Source organism: Myotis myotis, unplaced genomic scaffold, assembly GCF_014108235.1.
Source record: "Myotis myotis isolate mMyoMyo1 unplaced genomic scaffold, mMyoMyo1.p scaffold_m19_p_4, whole genome shotgun sequence".
Taxonomy (NCBI): Eukaryota; Metazoa; Chordata; class Mammalia; order Chiroptera; family Vespertilionidae; genus Myotis; species Myotis myotis.
In genome coordinates this window covers 92307649-92324880 of record NW_023416346.1, presented here as the reverse complement: position 1 = coordinate 92324880, position 17232 = coordinate 92307649, and the positions used below count along the sequence as shown (strand labels likewise).

General features: G+C 41.3%; 1 non-coding gene and 1 pseudogene across 1 annotated transcript; one reads left to right on the top strand and one right to left on the bottom strand.

Annotated features, from left to right (window-relative positions):
* Positions 1-15878: 15878 nt before the first annotated feature.
* Positions 15879-16042, top strand: LOC118654917. The gene has a single exon (XR_004967158.1). It is a non-coding gene; the product is annotated as a U1 spliceosomal RNA (small nuclear RNA).
* A 272-nt stretch (positions 16043-16314) lies between these two features.
* LOC118653737 lies at positions 16315-16553 on the bottom strand (annotated as a pseudogene).
* Between the last annotated feature and the right edge of the window lie 679 nt (positions 16554-17232).

Sequence of the window (17232 nt, the reverse complement as noted above, 5' to 3'; positions counted from 1 at the left end):
AAGGAAGGAAGGGGGAGATTAAAATAGTGTTTTTCATTTTATCCCTTTATTGTCTTTTCAGTACATGAAAAAGACAGTTGTCTTTATATGGTGCCTTTATACTTTTCTAAGTCATTATCTCATTTGATGTTCAGGGCAACTTAAAAACAAGATAATTATTCCCTCCACTATTCAAAGAAAGGAAATCTTGGTGCCTGGACCCAATGATTCAATCGTCAAGCCCTTATTGTAAAGCAGGGTTAGTGAAATTTTCTGTGAAGGGTCATATCTATACTAATAAAAGCCTTGGGGGTGATCTGGCCAGCAGGGGAGGGCAGTTGGGGGTGATCAGGCCAGCAGGGGAGCGGTTAGGAGCCAGTGGTCCCAGATTGTGAGAGGGATGTCTGACTGCCGGGTCCAAGATTGGAGAGGGTGCAGGCTGGGCTGAGGGACTCCCCACCCCCACCCCCCATGCATGAATTTTGTACACCAGGCCACTAGTATGTATCTATCCAAAGTTGAGTTGAAAAATCTGCTGGGTTTTCTCATCTGTACAATGAAGGGTTTAGGATGGGTGATCTAGGTTCTCTTTCATAGCTGAAAGTTGTAAGGATTTTACTCTGCCAGCATCCCACTGCTATGTTGGTTTCACCATCCACAAAGGTATACTTAGTTTTTCTAAATAATTCCTTGGAATTCTGCAGTTCTGAGAGGGAAGCAATTTTATGTACACCTTCTGATTTTACAGGTTGGCTAAAATGTGTTCAGGACTCTGTCCCAATTCTCACAGAAGTTTTTTTCCAATCTAATATTGGAGAGAGAACTATTGTTAGCAATCTGAATATCACTGCTGTAAGTAGGCTCTTTTTTTTTCACTTTGCAGCAACAAATTCCAATATATTCTCTATATGTACTTCTTCAGCTAGATTCTCCTAAAATATAGTCTGTCCATGGTTCTTGAATGACGGTTACTCTGTTCTGAGTAATCATGCCAACAACTTAGCCAGGTATCTGGCAGAAACTAGATACCCTTTCATCTTCAGAATCTCACATTTCTGGAAGTCAGAAGTCTAAACTCTGTATTATTTGGCTAAAATCAAGGTGCTGGCAGAGATATAGTCCCTCTAGCTGCTCTAGAGGAGAATCTGTTTCTTGTCTTTTCCAGCTGTGACAGGGGATCATTCCTCTAAGTCAGGGGTGGGCAAACTTTTTGACTCGAGGGCCACAATGGGTTCTTAAACTGGACCGGAGGGCCGGAACAAAAGCATGGATGGAGTGTTTGTGTGAACTAATATAAATTCAAAGTAAACATCATTACATAAAAGGGTACGGTCTTTTTTTTTTTTTTTTTTTTTTTTTTGTTATTCATTTCAAACGGCCGGATCCGGCCCGGGCCGTAGTTTGCCCACAGCTGCTCTAAGGGGTCTATCGGCATTTCTCTAAGGCAGTAGATTTCGCACATTTCTGGATTCAGACACATTGTAAGAAATACTTTCTATTTCATTATTCATTTCACGTGTACATATGTCTAACTGAAATAAAATTTCCACAAAACAATACTTACTACATGCAATTCAACTCTAGTTTATTTAGTTGTTTTTTTTAATGGTGGCCATCACCATCTTGGAAGGGGGTCATGGATATATGCCATTAGCACTTGAGAACCAAAACCTTCTATCCCCATACTTAGCCTGGTCATGGAGAACTGAAAACATGCCTTACTGTATACACTAATATGATTTTGCTATTTCACTGTCTTCATCAGCATGACTTTACTTTTCCAGGACTCCCTGCTCAGGGAAATGGTTCATTACCAGAACACCCTAAAAAACCCAACAACTAACTCTTCAGTGGAAAGCCCCAACAGAGGTTTTGAAATGCCCTAGGATTCTTTAAATCCCTCACTTCAAAAACAGCAAGCTATTTCCACCAATGCTGGACTGTTGTATTATGATCCTTGCCTAATTCTAATCAAGTCTTTCCATTGAAACACCTATCTCGAACCAAACTCCCAATTCTCAAGTTCTAACCTTGCCTTCCCTCCCTCTGAGACACCATGGCTGAAGCTTTGCAAAGATGGTATTCTCCTTTACCCAGTAAGCAAGAAACACAGCTTGTTCTTATCAACAAGCTATGTTGGTAATATTTGGGGATCCAGCTTTCCACATGCAGCAGGGTTCAATTACAATATGGGGTTTATTGAGGGAAAACTTACAAGCAAGCCGAAAAGTAGCAGAGCAGCGTCCCAATCTCTCCTTGTTCCATGGCATAAGCAGTCACAGTTGTTCTGTGTGCACTAAAGCCAAAGTCCCAGCAAAGAGGAGCTGCTTGGACAGCAGGCTGACTGTTCCACAGCTAGCACTAAAAGAGAACAGGAACTCTGTGTACACACTGGGGAAAGGGATAAGTTGATACCTAGTATCTCTAAGTAACAAGAAATGTATCAATGATCTCTCATATCAGGAACAATGCGAGGGAGTGTGCATGATCAGGTCCAAAGTCTGCATACCCAGGGCCCTAGGAAGAATCTTGCTTGTCAGAAATGCTGACATTATCCAAAGGACTTGTCTTTCCACAGCTGGCTCAGTATAGCATAGCCAACTCTCAGCTAAGCTACTGAAAAAGAGAATGAAATGAAACTCGAGAGATATCCAGATTTGTCTCTCATCAATCACCCTAAAAGATTCCCCAAATAACTATTGTGTTGCAACCTGCAGTTCACAAAACACTGTTCTGGCTTCCCTCCCTCCCTAGCTGAAGCCAAGGATGCCAATAAAAACTGCTACTGTGCATAACCTCAGCCTTACTGGAAACAGTAAACCTAAATAGATACAATCAGCAGCTTTTTCTACATTGTGGCCAAGGCTCCATAGAGTCACATGGTAGCTGCCAATGAAACTGAAGCGGCATCTCAACAATAGCAGTATGTTAATGATGTCATATTTCTCCACATTTACATCCCAAACCTCCTTTGTCCCTTATTACCTAAACAGGCAAGCACTGTTATTGTGCAGAGGAGGACCTCAAAGTTTAGAGGGGTAAAAACCCCCAGAAAAACAAACAAATGAAAAACACTGTTCTGTCCTGGCCAATGTGAGCATCGTACTGTGCACCAAAAGGTGGCAGGTTCGATCTCCGGTTAGGGTTAGGGCATGTGCACGAGGCAACAGGTCAATGTTTCATCTTTCTCTCTCTCTCTCTCTCTCTCTCTCTCTCTCTCTCTCTCTCTCTCTCTCTCTCCCTCTCTCCCTATCTCCTTCCCTTCATCCCCCCTCTCTCCCCCTTCCTCTCTCTGAAATCAATTTAAAAAACAACAACACTGTTCTCATGGGATGATTAAGATGTTCATTATATTGATTGTGGCCATGGCTTCAAGAATGTATTCATATACCAAAACTCATCAAATTTTACACCTTCAACACATGCAGTGTATTGTGTAAAAGTATATCCCATTAAAGCTGTAAAAAGTAATAAAAGGAATAAGTGGAATAGAGGGTATAGATGCAACAAGAATAGTTATATGTTGATAATTGTTAAAGCTACTTTTGCTTGTTTTTGAAAATTTCTTAAATAATTTTAAAATGAATTTTACCATATAGATATGAAAACAATTCAAAAACACACACCAAAGAACCTGTTCTGAACCATGGTTGCACAGTTATTATAAGGAGAGTGGAAAGTGAAAGTAGCTCCAAAGTTCATGCAGAAACAAATTCCTTGAGAGTCTTCTGTTACCTTGGTGAAATAATTTCTAACATCCTAAGGGCAAAGAAGAAATATGGGGACTAAGTGGTATTCATGCATTCACTAATTCATTGAAGAAATATTAATTGAGCACCCATGTGTCCCAGGCACTCTTCTAGATACTGGGAATGCAACAGTGAATGAGCAAGTCCTGGCCCTCATGGAGCCTACTACATTCCAATGTAAGGAGAGAGATAACCTACAATAAAACAAATACTGGCTGATATAATTTCAGGTAATGATAAGGGCTATATTAAAAATAAATAAATAAGTACATGGATAAGAGAGTATCAAGGAGTTCAGGGAAGACCTCTTCAAAAAAGGCTCAATCTAGAGTTGGGAGGGAAACACTGGAAATGGAGACAGAGGAAGGAACAGGAAAAGAGGGTTAAATATTAGAAATGAATGTACTTACTGGATATTAGAAGAAAAGTGCTAAAGATAAGGGAGATATGGCTTAAGTAAAATGTGTTAGAGCATCTGCTCTTACTGCTACTAAGAGAAGTGAATAAATACAGGGCTTTGGGAGACTATGTCCTAAAGGATTGGGGCTCAGGAGTCTCGTCCCAGCACAAGCCTGAGACCCTTAGGGAGTACCCAGATCTCTTCATTCTGGGCTGGTTCTGTTAGAGTTGAAATAGCACGTCTGGTTTCTGGTTGGTCACCTTTCTGTGTGTCATTTTTCATCTGTTCAATAACTTAGCTGTGCCCTATGTTGCTCAGCAGTTGATCTGTATATTAGGTCAGAAAGCCACAGCTTAGGGGCTTGGCATTAAGGAACTGAGTTCTTTACTGACTGACCATGATTAAGGCACTGCTCCACTTGTGGGAGTGTGACCTTATATGGGTCCTCGATACTATTGTCATGCCTACTACTATCTTAACACCTCCTAATTTTATATCATTTTAATTATATTCTTCCAAACAGGTTTATATTTACAGATTATGTAAATTGTCATTAACTATGTAAATCTGACCATATAAATATTGAGATATTTTGAATAGTCCTTTTTGTGGTAATCGTCTTTCCCATCATTCTCATAATGTGTGTTGATATGCTATTATATGTCTTTTCCTGCACATAACCAAATATTCCTATGCATAGATGTACATATTATTTATTTTCTGAAATGGGATCATAAAGACTTTTTTACATATTCTCTTCAATAATATTGCATTAAAACCCCTTCAAGTCATCTGGTAAAGCTGCAATTATTTCTTTTTAACGGCTGCATAATATTCCCTTGTGAGTTGATACTGTTATTTTATTTTTTTCAGTACTGTAATTTTTTCAACTGCCCCTTGTCACTGGTGTGGGAGTACAGCTCCTCAGACACCAGGTATTAGACAAAGACATGAGAAGTCTCAGGCATGTACTAGTACAGAAGAGACTTTATTGTAGACTGAGTAGCCATTGCTACTATAGGAGCCATCAGACAAAGTAGTTCTTCAAAGTAGCCGCACAAAAGCAGCCATGCAAAGTGGCCTAGCCACCTGGCTGGTCAGTGGCAACTTATATACATGCTCAAACAAAAGAGGCCTCGATGCCAATTAGTGATACACACTGAAACAGAAGAGGCCTTGTGCCAATTCATGCCACTTGTGCTACTAGTACATTGACATAAACAGGTTACATCCTCACCTGCACACATGGGTATGGCAAATAGGCCTTGATCATCTAGCATATTCTGATTAGGTTCCCACAACTGGTCATTCACTTTGTTACCAACTTTTTGCCACTAAGAACTATGATGAAAGAACATTCTTGTACAGATTTGCTGGAGAAGCAGTACTGCAGTACGTAACTCACACAGCTGTCCCTGGTAGCCCTGCTAGGAAGGGGAGACAGATTCTAGATAAAAACAAACAAACCCTGACATGTACTGTTTGTTGATTTCCATGCTTTAAATACTTTCTTCATAGCTAATTTCAAGCTACCAATGTGAAATCACTGAATGCAGAGTTGAGAAGAGATGTACACAATTGGCTCCAACTTGTATAAACAAGCTCCAGGACATCATCGTGACGACTAACAAGAAATGTGGAGTTCTTTACTTGGTTTTTATTTGTTAACTTCTTTTCATGGCAGGAAGAAAAACCACATCCTTACTAGTGGTATAGATTTCTACACTGCACAAATCTTCATGGCACCATTCACATCTACATACAGAAAGTTGTACAAAGTGCAACTGCTCTCAGGTGGTCCTGAGGCAGATTAGTAAAAAACTAGGAAAATTCCCTGGCAAGTGGAAGGAGGACACCGAGACAAATGGCTGAACAAACAACCACAACAGGTGAGTAATTAAAAGCCAGCTAATAAATCATGAGACCCTGTCCTCCCTAACTGAAGATACCTAAAAACAGATGGTTTCAATCACCATATTCAGGATGGTAGATTAAAAAAAAAAAAACAATTAGCGCCAGACTAATCCAAGATAGAGGTGAAAGTAACCAGAGAATGATGCATCATTGTAATGAAAACTGACACCACAAGTAGAAGTGGGTGGGGCTCAGGGGTTTGAACACCATGACAGTTGTGGAACAGACCATATTAGGAACAAGACCCCCTCCCAATCAGAAGGCAGTCAGAATTTGGGGCCAAGCTTGGAGACAACCCCCTCTTGGAAGCACGTAAAATCCTAAGTATTAACTGACCACGTGCACAACTCACTTGTGAGATGGCCCACATCCATTCAAGTGCATACTATTTGCTTCTTTCACAGCTTATGTCCTCCCTGACCTCTTTCTTTTTCTCTACTTGAATAAAACTTGCTTTTTTCTCAGACTCATCCTTAAAAGTTTTCCTGCTTAAGTCAAGAACCTGGAGGTCGCCTGACACCAAAGGTCCCGGACCTTGCAAGGTATGGACGAAAGGGGCCACCTGCTAACCTGACAAGCTCAGGGGAGGCCTGCATGGCAGTCTTGCAAACTCAGAAACCTAAAATAACCACAAAGGATGGTCTGTAATTAAACTTTAACTAAAAGCAGTTATGGTGGGCAGTTATGTCCTAGGCCAGTATCTTCACTGACAAGGTCGACCTTTACCTTAACTGAGCCTATCTGTCTTTTTGCATCTATGATAACATACCCTTTAAGTGTCTGGGTAACTTGTAACTTCCCTTTTTCTGGACCCCTTGGGGCACAACCAAATGTACTGGGCGCCAGGACAGATAATGTGATGGGCATACACGCTTAGCGTCATATAGTGAAATGGGTATAGATATATAACCTTTAATTGACGTAAAGAAAATTTTGTAACCTCTTTGTGCCCTATGTATCAGGAACTTGATGTTAATCTGTACTTCTTGGAGGCCCGGACATGCTCCAGCCAGGTGTGACACCAATTTCCATTGAGCTTGTTAAAGGAATAGGTTGTGGTTAAATGCTCCAGCCAGGTGTGACACCACACCCATTTCCATTGATGGTTAACACCCTTAAATAGGCTCCAAGAGAAAGGTTCGGGGCTGCAGCAGGGTGGGGCTTCCTATGGAGGCACCTGTGGCAGTCGCTGGCCAGCTTTCAATAAATCCTTGCTTGCTGCTAAGACCTAATTGGAGTTGGTGGTCTTATTCTCGAAAATCTTGGTCCATAACAATACCACAAATTCCTTCATTATCATGTTAATTGTTCCTGCACCCACCTAAGTATGTGTCCATTATTTTACTTTTTATCCAATCCCAGGGGTTTCCCCTGCCTCTCTAATCTATCACCACTGAATTTCATGTAACCCACCTATGTCCCTTCCTTTGATTGCAATGTATAAATACAGATGTAACCTTCCATTCTCTGGAGCATTATCTCAATTCATTGAGGTTCTGCTTGCCGGCATAGTCAACAGTTTGGCTCAAATAAACTCACAAACATTCTTTACAGGTTTCAATGGTTGTTGTTTTTTTATGTTAACAAAGGTCATGGCCAGCCCCTGGCATGGAAGCAGTCTGGTAATAGACATACTTCCTAGTATTCCTAAAATGATATGATTTGGCTTCTTTGTAAGCTAGCCTACGGGTACAGGACAGAATGTCTCCAAGTTTAGCTTGTAGCAGAATTACCAGGGGTACTGGTTAAAAGTTAAAACCAAGATTACTAGGTTTCACCCCCATAGTCTTTAACACTGTAGGTCTGGGGTGGGGCCTGATATTTTGCATTTCTAACAAGTGGTGACATTATTGATTTAGGGACAACCTTTTAAGAACCACTCTATATACTAAACTAGGTGTTTTCTCTGTGAGCAGGATTTACATGTCTGGAATACTCAATTAGACTACCTGCCTTAGGGAATAAGGGCTCAGGGTAAAGTGGGGTACCAAACTCAGATGCTTATTAGGCCTGGCAGGTAACCGAAGTATATGTAAGGGCTAGCTTGGGTGTAGAAAATGTTACATTTAGGATTAATTCATTTGCTTTGAGGTTTAGTTGTGTTAAAGACAAAAATCCATTGAGTAAATTTGAAGATCTAATTGGCTTTATTAAATAATTCCTGAATCAGCCTGGCCGGCATGGCTCAGTGGTTGAACATCAACCTATGAACCAGGAGGTCATGGTTTGATTCCTGATCAGGGCAAATGCCCAGGCTGTGGGCTCAATCCCTAGTGTGGGGCATGCAGGAGGCAGCCGATCAGTGATTCTCTCTCATCATTGATGTTTCTATCTTTTTCTCCCTCTCCTTTCCTCTCTGAAATCAATAAAAATATATTTAAAAATATAATTCATGCATTGAACAACATCCTGTCAACTTGAAATTTCCAAACCTGTAAGAATGTTTATGAGTTTATTTAAGCCAAACTGATGACAATTGCCGGGAAGCAAAATCTCAATTTATTGAGAAATTGCGCCAGAGAATGGCAGTTTGCACCTTATTTCATACATTACAATCAAAGGAGGATGCATAAAGGGCCTGGAAAAAGGAAATTACCCTGACATTCCAAAGTTATCTTATCTTAGATGCAAAAAGACTATAGACAGGCTCAGTTAAGGTAAAGATTGACCTTTGTCAAGGAAGCTACGAGTCAAGGACAACTACCCACCATGACTACCTTTTAGTTAAGAAGTTTAAATTTCAGAACATCCTATGTGGTTACTTTTGGTCTCTGCGTTTGTAAAGCCACCATGCAGGCCTCTTCTGAGCTTGTTAGGTTTAGTATTTGGCCCCTTTTTTGTCCACAATCCCAGCTAGCAATTAAAAGTGCTCTCTAAAGGTATTGTACTAAATCAAGGGTGGGGAACCTTTTTCGACCAAGGGCCATTTGGATATTTATAACATCATTCTCAGGCCATATAAAATTATCAAGTTAAAATTAGCCTGCTATATTTGGTCAAACATTTAATTAACTCACCCCTAGTGCCTTGGTAGGACCAGACCAAATGATTTCTCGGGCCTTATATGGCTTGCAGGCCGGACATTCGCCACACCTGTACTAAATGGAAGGTTTCTATAGGAAGAAGTATGTGGCAGGAGAGTTATTAACAAAATAAAATAAAGGATTATTTTTAGACCGGGACTTCACCTTGGGAGGAAGGGAACAGCAAGGGTTTGATCATGCAGAATGCTTCTTCTTTCTTTGGGAGGGAGAAGTGGAAAGGGCCCATGTGATAGATTATACCTTTGGTGTTGACCAGAAAATTCCAGACTGGTTGGTTAAGATTTTACACTTCTGGTTTTGGTCACATAAGGACAGGAAAAAGGCCTTTCTTTTTCTTTGCTGTGGCCTTCCACAATTTATGAGAAGCACCTAGTAATTAAACCCCAAGATTTTTGGCTTCTCTGTTCAAACTGTAGGACAAGATAAGCTACTGTCAAGGCTACATTCTGTCAAGGCTACATTATTTTTATTGATTTCAGAGAGGAAGGGAGAGGGAGAGACAGAAACATCAATGATGAGAGAGTCATTGATTGTCTGCCTCATGCATGCCCCCTTCTGGGGACCAAGCCCACAACCCAAGCATGTGCCCAGATCAGGAATCAAACTGCGACCTCCTGGTTCATAGGTCAATGATCAACCACTGAGCCACACTGCCTGGGCTCAAGGCTACATTCTTGCATTCCTTTCCTCCCTGCTGTTTTCACAACTCAGGGATAATTCTCACCAAGGAGTCTCTAGCTAATAGAAAGAACCCCCCCCCGCCCCCCCCCCCACCTCCCCTTTAAACAAGCCTCTTTTGAACTCTTCATAACTTTTGCTCTAAGCACATTTTACAGGCTTGGGAAAAATACTGATAAGACATCGCCCTAGGACGTCTGCTGGACTGTATCCTGGAAAGCAAACAAACTGTAACTTTTCAAGACAGCCTTTGGTATCTGTTCAACACAACCCAAATCCCTTCCTTTCCTTGTTGCTTGGCAACAGCCACTATTTAAAAGAACAGGCCACCTCTTTGTTTCCAGCCCTGTATTGACTAGCAATACACTGGCCCTTTCCTCCCTTGGAAAGTAAAATAAACTTCTTCTCTGCATCTCTTCTTTTAGTTGTGAATTCTTTCACACCCTAACAGATAAAAACTTCAGTTAGGTCAAGTATTAAGTCTAGGTTTGGTATCATAGGCTTTAGTACAAGTGATACCATTTGGGGCCTATAGTTTTCTGTTTAACAGGAGCTTTAGAAAGAACAAATTGACCAAAGTCAAGGGCATTAGGGGAATGGGAGCTAAATAGTGAAGCCAGGAGATGGGGTTGAGGTGAGAGAGTCAACAGCCTAGGACCACATTGCAAAAGATATGTCAAAAGGGAGAGAGGGCCCTGGTGCGTGTGGCTCAGTGATTAGAGCATCGGCCTACACACCAAAGGGTCTCAGATTCAAGTCCTGGTCAAGGGCACATATCTTGCTTGTGGGTTCACTCCCACCCCTGGTTGGGGCACGTGTGGGAGGCACCAGTCAATGTGTCTCTTTCACATCAATGTTTCTCTCTCTGTCTCTCCCTCTCCCTCCTTCCCTTCCACTCTCTCTGAAAAGTAATGGGGGAAAAAAAAATATCCTCAGGTGAGGATAACAAAAATAGGGGGGAGGGAAAGTCTATAGCTTCCTTCCTTTCTAATACTCCTCCACCTCCATACCCTAACATCTGCCTCAGTATCCTCAAATTCCAGGGTATTAAAAGAGCCTGCTGGGTGAGGTGGTGTATTGGTTTGTATCTAGCACTAAAGTGGAAGGGCCTGCTTGGCCTACAAGTCTCAGATTCCAGAGAATGCAGTGACATAACATATGCACTAGGTGGCAGGATACCCTAGTGTTTCTGTCTCTTCCTCCCCAAGGCAATGAGCCAGACCCTTATCTGGATTTCTGTTATCTATAAAATGAGAGCTTTGGGTCGATTGCATCAACAGTTCATTCCTATGAGCTCCACAGTGCAAGATGCGGCCCATCTTGAGAGCGGTTTTGGAATCAAGAGCTGGAGACATTCTTGTGGATGTCGAGAAGCATAAAGTGGGCCTTCTAAGAGTATACTACTCTACATTGGCAAAATCATCTTCAAGGGTAATTGAAGATAATGAGAAAAGGGGGAGTCCCAGGAAGATGCACCTATAAGATTGTCTTGGCTCCTTTTGGAGGTATTGCCCTTGAGTATGTTTTTGGAAAGGGGACTTAGCCCTGAGGAGGTCTGCCTAGGGCCAGCTGGTAGTGCGTGGATTCTTTTTATAAAAAATATATTTGTATTGATTTCAGAGAGGGAAGAAGGGGAAGAAAGAGATAGGAACATCAATGATGAAAATCATTGATCGGCTGCCTCCTGCGAGCTCCCTACTGGGGATTGAGCCCACTACCCCGGGGCATATGCCTTGAGTGGGAATCGAACCGTGACCTCCTGGTTCATAGGTCGATGCTCAAACACTGAGCCATTCTGGCCAGACAACATCATTGTTATGGGTCCTGGTGTTCTGCTAAAAGCACCGGGACCTCTAGGTCTGTTGCAGCCACTTGCATGGGAAGCAGTACACCATCTCCATAAGCCCCGTTCTCTTTTGTACTCCAAAACCAGTTTGGACTGTGGCTAGACTAAAAGGAAGCATAGCTATTAAATGCCCTTGCCCACTTTGCTAATATCTCAATCTCTGCTTTTTTTATTGTTTTATAATTATCTGTTTATGTCATGTGACTTTCCATCTGGACTTAAATGAGATTAAAAAAACTGTCTTAATTATTTCTGATCCCTCAGGGACCAGCATTAAACTTACATTAGAACAATGCTCATGGAGTAATTAAATAAAATAACAAATGAATACCCAGATACTAAGGACTGAGCATTCAAGCTATATTTTATTGTTAAAGCACCTAGCTCTCTCCTTAAATCATCATCTGTATGCCCAGAGTCCCATTGTTGTTGTTTTTTTGTAAGAAGTTTTGCTTCCAAGCTATTTGAGAAGCTTCCCCCTACACAAACACACAGACCGCCCCCCCCCAAACACCCCCCCCCCCAAACACACACCATTGGAGTTTACTTCTTGGTCCTCTCTGTGCACACAAAATTTTCCATCTTTATTCTGAAACTTAACATAGTCTCATAGTGTGTCATACATTTTAGTTCAGTCTCAAAGTGGCAACTCCTGAAGAGTGGGTTTGGCTTTGGAATCAGAGAGATCTGGATTGAAACTCTGGCTCTACTACTCCTTTATTGGCTGTATGACCTTCAACAAGTGGCTTAATCTCTTGAGCCCAGTATCTGTAATTGTAAAATGATATAAATTATTTGTAAAAATTTTATTTAATCCTTGTGACAATCCTATGGAAGGGGTATAGAATTGTCACAAGGATTAAATAAGATAAAGTATGCAAATTGTCCAACATAGTGTTTGGCACATAGTAGATATTTAATTAATATTAGCTTATCATTTGTTTATGAAAAATAACAATGTCATTACAGAAAAAATTGTGAAAGATAGAGAAAAGAACAATTATTCATAGTTCTGCTATTTTAACTTAACAATGTTTGTCTTTGTCTTCAGGGATCCTGTCTTATTCACTTTTGTAGTTCCCACAGTGCCTGGCACATAGTGGACACTTAATGTGTTCTATTCAATTGACTTAGGAGGGAGAAGTTAATAAATGGCAAACATATGCAGAGACCTTGACAGCTTACAAAATCCATGTCTACTACACATCTGTTGCCCACAACTATACTTCAAGGCTAATAGATTGTCATTCCTTTAATTTTACTGAGGAAGAAATTGAAACTCAAAGACTTACAAGTGATTTGCCTGAGTCCAAAACAGCAATAACTAAATGGCAGTGTTAATAGTGAAACAGCATCAGGTATTAGACATTGGGCCTTGAGTTCAGCTAAGAAAATAATCCAGAGGCCTGGCCAGGTAGTTCAGTTTGTTAGAGCATTGTCCAGATATGTCAGGTTTGCTCTCCAGTCAGGGCACATACAGGAATAGGACAATGGGTGTATAAATGGGTGGAACAACAGATTGGTGTTTCTCTCTCTCTCTCTCTCTCTCTCTCTCTCTCTCTCTCTCTCTCTCTCTCTCTCTCTCTCATCAGTTGAGTTAAACTAGGACTCAAAAGAAGCCTCCTCTCCCCCATACATCAAGCCCAGGTTCCAACTACTTCAGGAAGCTGACCCACATACCTGTGAGGCCATTTCTAGCCTACCTTGATCCCTGAGATGTAGGTATATTTTTACAGATTCATGAAATGTCCCTGCAGATGCTCATGGAGACAATTGAGATGACAGAACTCCAGCAGGAGTACAGCTCTACCAGAAAGTCCTTAAAGAAGGGTGAGTGGGATGTGTCAGGAGTGGGGATTGGAGATGCATGGCCATACTCACCTGCCTCCAGTCTGCTGGGTGTGATGATTTACCTTTCTGGGTCTCAAATGCCACCTGAGTTTGAAGAAAAGAACTCCCAGAATGTTCAAATTTGGATGCACTTTAGAGGTTTTATCCCATCTGAGACCCAGACACTTGTCTAAGGTAAGTTAATGTCAGAGCAGAGATCTGAACCCGAGGAACAATGTCAAGACAATACCTAGCACAGAGTGGGAATTCAGATGTTCATCCCCTTTTTTCTTCCTGACTTTCCGGCCAGGGTTCTTTCTATGGTGACAAACCAACTTGTCCTAGTTTCCCAGGGATTTTTCTAGTTTTAGCTTTGAAATTCCTGAGTCCTAGGTACGCCCCTCAGACTGGGCAGACCAGAAGTTTTGGTCACCCTACTTCTCTTACTGCTTTTCTCTCACCACCCTGTTTCCCTTTGGGAACTTCAAACTTGCAGGCAGAGTTGAAATGATTTCTTGAGAAAATAGAATCTGAAATTTGTTGTGTGTGTGTGTGTGTGTGTGTGTGTGTGTGTGTGTGTGTGTGTTTAACCTGAAATTGACATGTTTCATCAGCATTGTGTCTTTGGTTTATAGAAAACTTTATGGTTTTTAAAGGTATTTATAGGCATTATCTGGTTTAATACTCCCTCTAGCTCTGGAGGAAGATCATTATCAATCTATTTTACAGATCGGTTATATACATGGCTCACGTGGGTTAATTAGCTTGCCTAAGGTCATATAGCATGTCTGTGGTGCCGAGGTCAGGGGTGGATAATCAAATCTAGGGCTTCTGACATTGCCCATTGCCCCTAAAAATTGGACTTGTGACTGCATTCTCTTTGCATTTTGGGGGGGGGGCCTCTTCTCTAGGTCTGTGCACCCAATTTTTCCTCAGCCAGAGTGCTGCCTACCCACCTGGTGTTTTTGTGTATGGTAGTGGCCTGATCAATTGAAAAGGGCTGGCATCTTACTGGTCCTGAGAATTTGTAGAATGCCTCATCCTGCAAGTCTCCAGGAACCTTGAGATCCTTCTCTGTCTGCTGGCAGCCTGTTCCTCTCCACCCCCATTGCCCACGGCTCATGTTACAACTCTAGTTATTTTTTTTAGGTTAACCTTTGCATGTACTGTGAGGGTGTCAGGTAATGTGCACCTATTGTAGCAGCACATAAGCAGCCAGCTGGACATGACTCGGTAATAGGTGTTCCAGTGGAAAGTGAATATTCAGGTAAGGAGTTGAGAGACTACAACCTATTGCACCCTTCAAACACCTCTGTACCCCCACTGGGCTTGAGGGTTGGGAGAAAAGGCTGACAGGGTACAAAAAGCATGGGCTTGGGAGTCAATAGAACAGAGATGGAACCTAGCTCCGTCTCCCAATTGCTGCATGTCTTTGGGTAAGCCACTTTGCCTTTTGGGGGGTCAGTTTGTGTCTCTGTATAATTCAAGAACTGACCGACCCACAAAGTTCCTGAGGTCTCTGTCAGCATTAAAATTTTGTCATCCTTTGGTGATGAGAAAGAGGGGTCTATGGAAAGTAACCTCACAGGGTGATCTGATCATAATTTCTTAACTGGGCAGGTCATGATAGGTAGTCATGGCCCAGGTATATGTATAATAACTTCTTTTTAAAATTTATTTCATTTTTATTTTTTAAGCTTTTATAAATGAGGTTTAACACATACCAATTTAGGGGACTGTTAGTACAATTGTGCACACCTACACACAACCACACTGAAGGCCACAGCAGCGGACAGGCCTCGCGCCTTTAGTCATATTCACATTTGAAAAACATGAATGTTTCTTGTCTGTCTACATTTTTACAGTCACAGGCAACTACTTCCCAGACTCCATGCTTCACTTCTCTCTCCTGTCAGATCCAGTTTACATGGCACCAGGGTAGGTTTTAGGCATAAGAAGAGAGGCAATAAGGCTGCCTTATCACTGTGACAACCAAGATCAAGGCCAGAGTATTGATCCCCAAGAATTAGAGAAAGTGGATGCTATCTCTTCCTACCAAGAAGAGGTGTAGGTGAAGGAATAGTCCTCATCCTAAGCATTCAATACAAACGTAAAGAGAGAGAGGTACCATTAAGCAGGTATGAAGAACTGCCAACTGCTCTTGCCAACTACCTCATGGCAAAGTATTTCACATAAAATAACTTCTTTACTAAAAGGCTTATCTTTGCCTTGAGCAGCAAGACTTGTCTGTTGTTTGTGAATCTAGGTTAACATACCTTTGAATAAACCCTAATCACTCTCAAGGGAGCACATAATCTTGTGAAATATCCTGTAATCCAAACCCTGCCTAGCTTTCTTTCTCTTTCATGTAACCTTCCTTAGTTTCATACTTTTTAAAAATGCAGCATACAAACTTTATTTAACAAAAATAACAGGGAATCCTTACCTGGCAGGGGAGATAGCCTGATCAGGAAGGTGGTTTTCGCAGGGTGAGGCTTATCCATTGTACTCCGGATGTGCTGACCCCTGTGATTTCCCCAAATGTGGGAAACTCGACTACATAATTTGTAGTAGTGGGGGACTGTGTTCACACTCTCCCCTTGCCAAAAAAAAAAAAAATAAAAACAGTGACAGGTAAAGTCAAGCAGCCACTTATATTAAGAGAAAAAGTAACTAGAAGAAATTTCATCTTAAGCATCTTAAAGTAACCTACTTGCAGTTGCATTTAATTGAGTTTCTGTTGCTGTGAAGAAAGCTCATGCATAGGTATGGAAGAATGATTTTTACATTTTTCCAGTATTCACTGAAAACTGCCTTATATACACATATACATTAAATTTGAAAAAGATTTAATTGACGATCCCCAGATATACTTCATTTTTGTTGATCTTTTGGAAAAGCTCTTATAATAAAAGGATATGTGGTTCTGGCTCATTAATCACCTAATGAACCCAGCATAGACTCTGTTGGACACCAAGTCTCCTCCATTCCTCTTTTCACATTGGATGGGTTTGGGGTACTTGTTTGGAAAGTTATCTGGGTAACATGACATGCCATTACTCATAGTGCTCTTTGAAGTATTTGTCTGAGTAGTAGACCTGCTTGTTGGCCATCCTGCCAGCAGGTGAGTGTTGTGGAGGGGGAGAATTAGGGAGGGGGAATGGGTGAAGCATACCAACCATCTGTGGAAGGCCAAGGCAATGACTGAACTACCCTAGTTCCATATGTAACCTCAAATGCATAAAATAAATTGCAAAACTGTCATTCTCTGGAGATTTGAGATCTTGCTTCCTGGCATATGTCAGTTTGGCTCAAACAAATTTTCATAAGAATTCTCTACAGGTTTGGACATTTCTTATATTGACACAGACACATTCTAGTCTCTGAGTTTAGCTCCGCTGGGACTCTGCCCCTTTATAAATTAGTATGATTGTTAAGAGTAATAACTGGATATTCACCAAACCAGCAGAACAGATAAGAGCTTGGGCTTGAGAGAGCATTTGAAATCTGAAAATGTTGTCAATTTGGCTCAAATAAACTCTTATAAAAATAAAAAATAGCGTGGCTCAGTGGTTGAGTGTCGACCTATGAACCAAAAGATTAGGGTTCAATTTCCAGTTAAGGCACATGCCCGGGTTGTGGGCTCAATCCCCAGTGTGAGGTGTGCAGGAGACAATCAATCAATGATTCTCATCATTAATGTTTCTATCTCTCTATTTCTCTCCCTTCCTCTCTGAGATAAATAAAAATATTTTTTAAAAAGAGCTTGGGCTCTGGAGCCAGATGGTCTGG